At 43.1% G+C, this 11,246-nt stretch overlaps 1 non-coding gene across 1 annotated transcript; it reads left to right on the forward strand.

Annotated features, from left to right (window-relative positions):
- Positions 1-10,966: 10,966 nt before the first annotated feature.
- Positions 10,967-11,073, forward strand: LOC140894131 (small nucleolar RNA R71). The gene has a single exon (XR_012153680.1). It is a non-coding gene; the product is annotated as a small nucleolar RNA R71 (small nucleolar RNA).
- The last annotated feature ends 173 nt before the right edge of the window (positions 11,074-11,246 follow it).

An 11,246-nucleotide genomic window follows, 5' to 3' on the forward strand; every position in this document is an offset into this window, starting at 1 on the left:
GCAATGCAATCCAATTACATTAGCTTCCAATTTACATTTCTTCGTCTTTATTGTCTGCTGGGCCCACCATCTTCAAATCTTGATCTCCCACTAAATCTAATGTATTTACAATAAATAGCAATGACAAGTAGGGGATACATTTTAGGGGTGGGAACGGGCCATAAACCAAGCCCACTTTTATTACATATGACATTCATATTGGGCCATAAACCAGGCCCATTAATAAAACCAACAACAATAAAACAAATGTAAATTCCTAACATACACCTACAAAATTGGTAATGGCAATCGATCATCCTTATCCAATAACATTTAATTCAAAATTAATTTATTTGATATCATGCATATGGCAATTTAAATTTAAATAGGATAAAATCATATTTTATATATAAAATCATATTTTACATATAAAATCATATTTTACCTTTTATTAAATAAAATCATATTTTATCTACAGAATCTAATTTTATAGATAAAATCATATTTTACTTAATATATTCATAAGATCAAATCTTATCATCAATTGTACCAAAAATAATTGATTTCAAAATTCAATTTAAGGATAAAATATTAAAATTTTCCAAAAATTCAAATTTATCCAAAAATCAATTTTAAAATTTTCGGACTCGAACAATTCGATCTGATGCCTCGTGAACCAATCAAAAACAATTTTTGACCGGACCAAAAATAAAATTTTAACACATTAAAATTAATTTAAATAAAAAAATAATTTTTCCCACGGGCCGCCCGGGACACTCCCGGGCCGGCCCGCACCCGTGGGCGCGGGCCGGGGCAGCGACAATCGCCGCCCCTGGGCGGCGCCGTGCGCTGCCCTGGGCGGCGACGTGCGCCGCCGTGGGCGGCGGTGTGCGCCCCCTTTGGGCGGCGCCGTGCGCCGCCCGGGGCAGCGACCGTCGCTGCCCCACCGGGCAGCGATCCAATCGCTGCCCGGGTTTTGCCCGAAAAAATAAAATTTTTTATTTAAAATATTTATTTTGTTTTAAAAAAAACCAAGACTCAAAAATTTTTGTACAATCGATTAATTTAATCGTTTGATCTGAGCAACCTGGCTTTGATACCACTGTTGGAAAACTGGCGTTCAGATCAATCACGATTGATACCCGGTGCAGCGGAAGTTTAACATTTTATTATGGAACAATTCCATAGTGTGGGTATCAACCGTTTAACGATTAAATTATAAGTGTGTGTAAAATTAAATAACTATTATTAAATTTTACCTTCAATCTCGAAGCGAGATTATTGGACACCACACAGATTTCTCTGCGCTTCTTGTATCTCCCTGGAACTGATGAACAAGCTTTCCTTCAATCAGGTCCACGAATAGAGGTTTAATCCCTCTGATAGATTGCACTAGAAAATCTATCAGAAGTTTTCTACTAAGAGAATAAACGAATTTGATTCGCTATTCCAGACTGCAATTCAAAATCACAGACCGGAATTTCTCACGCAGAGAAGGGAGGGGGGCGGCCGAATTGAGAGGGGAGGCTAGGGTTTTTCAAAAAATCCTGTCTCAATTATGACCAGTTGTATCTAATTTCTGTACTGCAATAACTTATTTATAATGCAGGCCACTAACACCTTAGGGCCCATTAGTCATAAGTTGAGGCCCGACAAGCAAAGCCCGCATGTTCAGAAATTAATATAAAATTCATCGTGACTCCGATTGATAAACCGATTTTACCAATGTGCACAGAAACCATTTCTGCACATTTTAAAGTCAAGATAAATTTTTCTGAATCCGAATTCAGTGGTTTCCAAAAAATGTCCATCCCTATGTCATTTTAGGAAATCCTACTCCCTTACTCTTATTTAAGAAGTCCAACTTCTTTATTCATTAAATTTAACTCTTTAAATTTAACTATCTCAACGGGGATTAAAACTCCATTACACTGTGTGACCCTCAATGGTTCAGGGATACAGCTAGCCGTGGGCTCACAACTCCTTGTAACTCGGAACAACGATTTCCGACTTGCCCAACGAATCATGGTAAAGCGCCTAGCAACATCGCCCCATGATTCCCTAGGTATCACTGATTGTGCCTACAAGAACCAGTAGATTTTGGTTAGCGTACAGTACGGTCCCTTCATCCATATATCCCGATCGAATCAACAACCATTGGTATATCGAGAGTCGCTCAAGATTCGATAACTATGCAATACATCTTGAAGATCAAATTAGTGACATCGCATGTACTACTAAGAAACCATTTCATAAATCACATCAAGTACTCTGGCCAGAGATTCGTCACACTAATATCTCCTCAGATCGCATAGGATATCCACACTCGCAAGTATGTGGTGAATCCTTGTCAACAATGCATCGACTCCTATATGTGTTGTAACTGTACCCAATCCCGACACCTGATGACCCCCATAGAGTCGGTAAACGAGTCAAAGCACAGTACTAGCATATAGAGTCTCCATGATGTTTCAAGTAGTAAGGACTAATGGTGTACAACCAAAACCGCGGACTTTATCCACTCGATAAGTGATAACCACTTGGAAAGTCCGGATAGGGTAGTTTGATTATTCATCCTATGAATATCCATTTGCATGCTTCGAACATCTCCATGTTCCCTACCAATGAAACGTGGTACTCTGCATCGCAAATGCTAGTCTCAAACTCGAGCGATCCTTATCCTTATTATCGGACGGCTCAATCGACTAGGAACAGTTTAGAATATACAGTGACTATAAGATGTATTTCATGATAGACATCCCCATGTTCTACCACATCTTACATACACTATAGTATATTCAAGGTCTTTATCAAAACAACAATAGTATATCACAATATAACAATATGAAGAAAGATAAAGTCATTGCCATTAATAAAAGTGTAAATTACATTAAACAAAAGATCGTTTGTACAAAGAGTCATCAAAGCCCATATCCACAAGTTGGCTCACTGGGCACCCACTCTTTCAGTATTTTCCTCCGGCACTCCGTCAGTCGAAGGCAGGCGAGCTACTGAGTCTGCGACAGGGAGCCATGTCTATCGATGAGTATCAGCAGAGGTTCTTTGATCTGCTATCTTATTGCCCCGAGATTGCTGATAGCTCAGAGATAAAGTATAATCTGTTCCTTCAGGGCCTTAACCCTGAGATCCATGACCGTGTGGCGGTTGGTGACGACATGTCCTACGAGGGTTTGGTGAGCCGTTGTCATCAGGCAGAGGACAGCATTCGGCAGAACAGGTCTTTCCCTCAGTCGAGGCCTGCTAGTTCTTTGGGTCCCCGTGCCCAAACTTTCAAGAAGTCTGGATCTTCTTCTTCCTCTGGTTCTGGAGGTATTGTCCGTTATGGTAAGAAGGACAAGTGTGATCACTGTGGAAAGAACCATCCATCCGACAAGTGCCGTAGAGCTTCTGGAGCTTGTTTCCATTGTGGAGAGACTGGTCATATCCGGAGAGATTGCCCAATATCTAGAGGAGGTGGTTCTGGTTCAGGATCGGGTTCTCAGGCCACCGTTCAACAGAGGTCGCAGGGACAGTCTGCTGGGAGTTCTCATATGAGGCCACGAGCTTCTGGCCAGGTGTTTGCCCTGAGACATGATCAGGCTGTGGAGGAGAATGAGAAAGTCATCGCAGGTACATTTATGCTTTATGGTATACCTGCTCTTGTACTTATTGACACTGGTGCATCTCATTCCTTCATTTCTGCACGTTTTGTTAAGAGGCATAAGTTACCATGCATTGCACTAGACGTAGTGATGTCTGTTTCTACTCCAACGGGCCAATCTGCTTTGGCTAAGCGTCTAGTGATGGGTTGCCCTTTAGAGTTCGAAGGGAACATTCTGTTAGCGAATCTTATGGTCCTGGCGATGGAAGACTTTGATTGCATTCTGGGAATAGATGTGTTGACTACCTATCGAGCTTCAGTGGACTGCTATCAGAGATTAGTACGCTTTCATCCGGAGGGGAGTGAGAGCTGGTTTTTCTATGGTGAGGGAGCGCGACCCCCGATGCCTTTGGTATCAGCTTTGAGAGCCTGTCGAGCTCTAGAGTCTGGCGGGGAAGGCTACCTTATCTATGCAGTTGATTTGTCCACTGAGAGTATTGGGATAGAGAGCATTCCTGTTGTGGATGAATTTCCAGATGTGTTTCCTGATGAAATTCCGGGTTTTCCTCCTGCTAGGGAAGTTGAGTTTGGCATAGAGTTGATGCCGGGTACTTCGCCTATTTCTAGAACACCGTATCGTCTGGCTCTGTCAGAGATGCATGAGTTGAAGAATCAGCTACAGGATCTTTTGGACAAGGGGTACATTCGTCCTAGTGTGTCTCCTTGGGGAGCTCCTGTTCTCTTCGTAAAGAAGAAGGATGGGTCGATGCGGCTATGCATTGACTATCGGCAGCTGAATCGAGTCACTGTGAAGAACAAGTATCCGTTGCCTCGTGTTGATGACTTGTTTGACCAGCTGCAGGGTACATCAATTTACTCCAAGATTGACTTGAGATCTGGGTATCATCAGTTGAGAGTCCGTGATCAGGACGTAGCCAAGACTGCATTCTGTACTCGCTATGGGCATTACGAGTTCCTAGTGATGCCATTTGGTTTGACTAATGCGCCGGCTATATTCATGGATCTGATGAACTGTGTCTTCAGGGAGTATTTGGACAAGTTTGTCATGGTCTTCATTGACGACATCCTGGTTTATTCGCGTAATATGGAAGAGCATGTTTCTTACTTGCGGTTGGTACTGCAGACTCTTCGAGATGAGCAATTGTACGCCAAGATGAGCAAGTGTGAGTTCTGGATGGATAGAGTGGTCTTTCTTGGCCATATCATATCCAGGGAAGGGATTTCTGTTGATCCAAGCAAGATTGAAGCGGTACTTAATTGGTCGCGTCCGACGACGGTTGCTGAGATCCGTAGTTTTCTGGGTCTAGCAGGGTATTATCGTCGCTTCATTCTGAACTTCTCTCAGTTAGCTCGACCGTTGACGCAACTTACCCGCAAGGGTGTGGATTTCGAGTGGTCCTCCGAGTGTGAGGAGAATTTCCGTGAGCTTCGATGGCGGTTGACTTCTGCGCCGGTGTTAGCATTACCGTCAGGATCTGGAGGGTATGTAGTTTACACGGATGCTTCTCTTCAGGGGTTAGGTTGTGTCCTGACTCAGAATGGGCATGTGATCGCATACGCTTCTAGACAGCTGAAGCTTCACGAGGACAACTACCCAGTCCATGATTTGGAGTTAGCAGCCATTGTGTTTGCATTGAAGATCTGGCGTCATTATCTGTATGGCGAGAAATTTGAGATCTTCACCGACCATAAGAGTCTCAAGTATTTGTTCACTCAGGCGGAGTTGAACATGAGGCAGAGACGTTGGATGGACTTGCTTAAGGACTATGATTGCGAGATTAAGTACCATCCGGAAGCTGCTAATCTCACCGCTGATGCTTTGAGTCGCAAGGTGCGATTATCCGCACTTCAGACTTGTTCGATGTCTAGTGCGATCAGTGACTGTTGTACTTCAGGTTATACCTTCAAGCATAAGAAAGGTATGCAGAGTATCCAGATGTTTGCGATATTATCTGAGCCATCCTTGTACTCGCGGATCCGAGATGCTCAGATGTCTGATTCGAAGACCCAGCGTTTAGCTCGTCTACCTAACGAGGGTAGCTCGTCTGGATTTCATTATCAGTCAGATGGCTTTCTGTGTTTGTCTGGTAGGCTTGTGATTCCACAGGATGAAGAGTTGCGAGAGGAGATTTTATCTCAGGCACATCGCACTAAGTTGAGTATTCATCCTGGGAGCAACAAGATGTACAAGGACCTACGTACTCGTTTCTGGTGGAAGGGAATGAAACGCAGTGTTTATCAGTTTGTTTCGAGATGTTTGGTGTGTCAACAGGTCAAGGCAGAGCACCGACGACCTGGAGGATTGCTTCACAGTCTGCCTATTCCTGAATGGAAATGGGAGTTTATCACAATGGACTTTGTGACCCATTTACCGGTATCCCCGAGGAACTGTGATGCTATCTGGGTTGTGGTGGACCGACTCACCAAGTCAGCGCATTTCATTGCCTATAGCCGAGAGTACTCTGTGGATCGCATGGCACGGATGTACATTCAGGAGATCGTCCGACTTCATGGAGTGCCTGTGAGAATTGTCAGCGATCGGGACCCCAGGTTTACTTCTAGGTTCTGGGGGAGTGTTCAGCGTGCGATGGGTACAACTCTCAGTTTGAGTACAGCCTATCATCCGGAGACTGATGGTCAGTCAGAGCGCACTATCCGTACGTTAGAATATATGCTTAGAGCGTGCGTCATGGATTTTGGTTCAGCCTGGCAGGATCATTTGTCGTTGATCGAGTTCGCTTACAACAACAGCTATCATACTAGTATTGGGATGGCACCTTTTGAGGCGTTGTATGGGCGACGTTGTCGTACTCCACTCTTCTGGGAAGAAGTGGGGGAGAGACAGGCTGAAGGACCGGAGTTTATCCAGCAGGCGATAGACATTGTTGATCAGATCAAGAAACGGATTAAGACTGCACAGGATCGTCAGGCCAGTTATGCTAATATCAAGCGTAGGCCTTTGCAGTTCGAGGTCGGGGAGAAAATGTTTCTGAGAGTATCACCTTTCCGCAAGATTCTCAGATTTGGCCTTAAAGGCAAGTTGTTTCCCAGATTTATCGGTCCGTTTGAGATCTTGGAGAGTATTGGCGATTTGGCTTATCGACTAGCATTGCCACCGCATCTATCCAGCATTCACGACGTGTTCCACGTATCTCTGTTGCGACGGTATGTGGCGGATGAATCTCATATTCTGCAGCGGTCTGAGGTTCAGGTAGACAAGGATTTGACTTATGTTGAGAAACCTCTTCGTATCCTGGATTATAAGGATAAGGTTTTACGGAACAAAGTCATTCCTTTGGTTTTAGTTCAGTGGCAGTGCCAAGGCACTGAAGAAGCTACTTGGGAACTTGAGGATAGGATGCGTAAAGACCATCCTGAGTTGTTTTGATTTCATTCTTTAAGTTGTATTCAGTTGCAAACTCTGTAAATGTTTGATTTGAATAAAGAATGTTTTTGATTTTTGTATTTGCACTCGGTACTTAAGATCTGATTTCGAGGACGAAATATCTTAAGTGGGGGAGAATGTAGTAGCCCGTGCCCTAATTGAGTAATTAAAGGATTAATGCTAATTAATTGAATTAGGTATCGGACGGATCGGAAGCTCCGAAGGCACGATCGGAAGCTCCGAACAGGATCGGAAGCTCTGATGAGCGATCGGAGGCACCGATGTTATTACGTCAGGCATGACGTGTGGTTGGATCGGAAGCTCCGATCAGGACCGGAAGCTCCGATCACCCCTATCCGGAGTCAACAAGTGATATTTTGACACGTGGCAGATCAGGATCTTCGGAAGCTCCGATGGCAGGATCGGACGTTCCGATCGAGGTTCGGACGTTCCGATCAAGGATCGGAAGTTCCGATCGTTGTCTATAAATAGAAGGCCGAGGCTTCACTTTCATTTGCCAATTCCGAGTTCTCCTTTCCTTTCTAGTCCTTTTGGAGCTGTTCTAGTCTTCTTAGGCTTGGTCCGGAGGTCGGAGAGGCGTTCGGTAGTCGTAGCGGAGTCGTGCCCAAGTTCTGGAGGCATCGACATCAAAGGGATAACGACGGACGAAGGTATAGCTTTTGCTTCCTATAAATATTTAGGAGTATGCAATAGCTTAGTTAAGGCTTTTAGAGCACTTTAATGATAGTAGTATCATTTGGCAGTGTAGAGCAGACTATAGGCGTGGACCTAGAGTTGGTAGAGCTTTCACTGTTTTGAGGTACGGAAGTACTGTTCGAGATATCCTGACTGAGTATGCATGTATTATGTGACTGCATGATTTATATGCCATGATATTATGCTGCATTCATTTGCATCTTGCTGTATCTCTTTCGAGATGTCTGTTAGTAGGGTTGTACCCTATCCTGTTAGTGGATGGACTTCCATCGATTTGGGTCCGGCGTATCCACGGTTATCTCGGTATGGGAGCCACCTCCTGAAGCGACGGCACAGCGTGCTACATACCAGGGCCCGGTCTGTCTCTGTTATCTGATCTTTGACCTCGAGTCTATAGGGAGTTCACTTTGCATGCATGTATACTCATACTCTCGCACTGAGCGTTTTATGCTCACGTCTCGTACTCTGTATTTTCTGGACACCCTATTCCATGGGGCAGGTTTGCGATTGGACGAGGAGGGTGGATCTAGGAGGGGCTAGTCAGTGGTTGGCCAGCTGGAGCTTCGTCTAGGTTTTATTACTGTTGTTTGGGTTTATACAGCTATTCGATTTGATTGTATATTATTGGATAAATTACAGATTCCTTTACTTGGGATTGTATAATGTTATTGGATTCCGCAGTTTTATTCTGATATCTGTTTAATTAAGTTAATTGCATGCATAAGTTCTGTTTAGTAGGTGATCCGGGTAAGGGTCACTACATCTTCTCATTCATTGATTTCCAAATTTTTCTTTTCTTTCACTTGCCTTTTGCCAACATTCTTCTCTTTCTTTTTCACCATTTTTTCTCAATATTTTCATATTTTTAAACATATCCCTTCTTTTTTCTTTTCTTCTTGCTACCCCCTTTTGATTTTTGAACAACACTCAACACACCATTCATTTCTCAACTTTTCAGTAGGAGCATACACATCAATGATCTATATTCAATTTACTCCCAACAAGGTAGGAATGAGTGTTTAAGCTATGGGTAGTAATTGTAGGTTCTTGAAAAATGTCGAATGAGGGTTTTTCACACGTTTTCACGCGTGCCATTCGTTTTCTATTAAGCTCAAATAAGGTACTAGGGACAAAATAAATAAAGGGTAGTTTGAAAGGCACAAACGAAATTCAAAAAGAAATGCCTATATCACTCCTAAATCACAGTATGCCCGTATTGCGCCTCGAGGGATGTCCGAACTTGTTCTAGACAAATCTCAATTCACAGTTAACTCATACAGATCCTAATCAGTGCAGAAAAAAGAATCATCAGTAGTAAGCGATGATTACACCAACATAAAATACAGATTATGCACCTCTCGTGCTCAGATAAATGTGAAGGCTCAATTGGGCATCTAAAGGTAATTCACGAAAGATTTCTTTCTAGCCCAAAGATCAAACAAATTGCCTCAATCATATCAAAGTTTGTGTGTTTCAAATACAGATTCAAGTGTACCTCACAGAATGTTTTGAGACCTATTCATCGACTTGGTTATACTAGTTCAAAACGATTTGTCAAACAAAGAAGATAGTCATGGACTTAAGCAAAAACAAAGGTGAACCCAAAATAATTTTTTTTTTTTCATCGTTGGCTTTTCTGATTTTCATTCACAACACTTGCAATCACATTACAAACGACTCAAACGAACAAAGAAAACACGAAAAACAAAATTGAAAACACAGAAGACACACACCCTCCCCAAACTAAAGACAAGCATTGTCCCCAATGCTACTTAACACCACCAAAACGAAAACAAACTAAAAGAAAATAAAAACAAAAAAACAATAAAAACTCCCCTGGTACTAATCAGACTCCTCCTCATCCAAGTCTTCGGGCAGATCCCGAACCGGTGGAGCATATTGGAACTGGAACGGTGGAGGATATGGCGGTGGTGCAGGATAAACGGCCGGGTCCATCCCAGCATTGGCGAGCAGTCCTCGATAATCCCCCGTGGATATTTGATGGACCTGTCCGCCAGTTGTAAAGACATTCTGGTGGACTTTGGTTCTCCCAAGCTCAGTTTCCTGAAAACAGAGTAAGGCATTAAATTTATACTTGCACCCAAATCACACAAAGCCTTATGAAACTGAACATCATTAATTACAAAAGGGATAGAGAAACTCCCTGGATCCTTTTTCTTTTGTGGGATTTTCTTCTGCACCAGTGCCGAGAATTTTCTATCAGACTTATCATTGCATGCTCCTCCAATTTCCTCTTGTTAGAGAGGATTTCCTTCAAGAATTTCGCATAGCTTGGCATTTGCATCAGTGCATTGGCGAAGGGTATATTGATGTTCAATTTCTTGAACACTTCTAAAAATTTACCAAACTGAGAGTCTAGCTTGGCCTTCTTAAGAGCTGCAGGAAAAGGTGGTGGCACAACAATTTCAGATTGTGAAGTGGGTGGGGGTGTTGAGATAGATGACTTACCTGAATTTTTTTTTGATGTACCCGTTTCGGGATCTTTCTCGCTTTTTTGTTCAGGCTCGACTGTCTTTCCACTCCTTAATTCAATTGCTTTCACCTGTTCCTTCGGATTCTTCTCACTGTCGCTTGGCAAAGTACCCTGATCTCTGCTGGAAATTGATTTGGCCAATTGACCTATTTGATTCTCCAGATTTTTGATCGATGCATCTTGATTCTGCATACGGGTTTCAGTAGATGATATAAATTTCTGCATCATCTGCTCCAAGCTTGATTTATCCTCTTGAGGATGCCTGCTGTAATTCTGATTTCCATACGGCTTATTATTCTGTCCACCCCATGAAAAATTCGGATGTTGTCTCCACCCTGGATTGTATGAATTCGAAAATGGGTCATTCCTGGGGCGATTCTGATTTCCCATGTGGCTTGCCATAACTCCCTCTGGTTGAGAGAATGTTTGATAGTCTTTCGTGAAATGCTCTGCACCGAATTTTTCACACCATACTTCTTCCACTTGCATTGCCGAATGTCCTACACTCAGTTCCTCGATCCTTTTGTTCATGACTTCAAGTTGAGCAGCCACAGATGTGAATGCTTCAACTTGATGAATTCCAGTTGATTTCCGGGCCCCACTCCTTTCAGATTGAGGATGATAGCCACTGGTTGCCATTTCCTCGATTAATTCATAACCATCCTCCGACGACTTTCGCAGTAGATTCCCACCTGCAGCTGCATCTAACATGGTACGATTTGAATGAGAAAGTCCATAGTAAAAAGTTTGTACCACAAGACCGTCTGGTAATTGGTGGTGTGGACATCTCCTCAGTAGATCCTTGTAGCGTTCCCATGCTTCATAAAATGTTTCCTGTTCACCTTGGGAAAAAGTTGTGATGTCCGCTCTCAGCTTCATTGACTTCGATGGTGGGAAGTATTTGGTGAGGAAAGCTTTAGCCAGATCATCCCAAGTTATGATGGAACCTGCAGGTAAATTCTTTAGCCATGCTTTCGCCTTGTCTCGTAGTGAAAAGGGAATAAACGCAAACGAATAGCGTCATCTGAAACTCCCTGTATCTTGAATGT

Source organism: Henckelia pumila, chromosome 3 (assembly GCF_033568475.1).
Source record: "Henckelia pumila isolate YLH828 chromosome 3, ASM3356847v2, whole genome shotgun sequence".
NCBI classification, from domain to species: Eukaryota; Viridiplantae; Streptophyta; class Magnoliopsida; order Lamiales; family Gesneriaceae; genus Henckelia; species Henckelia pumila.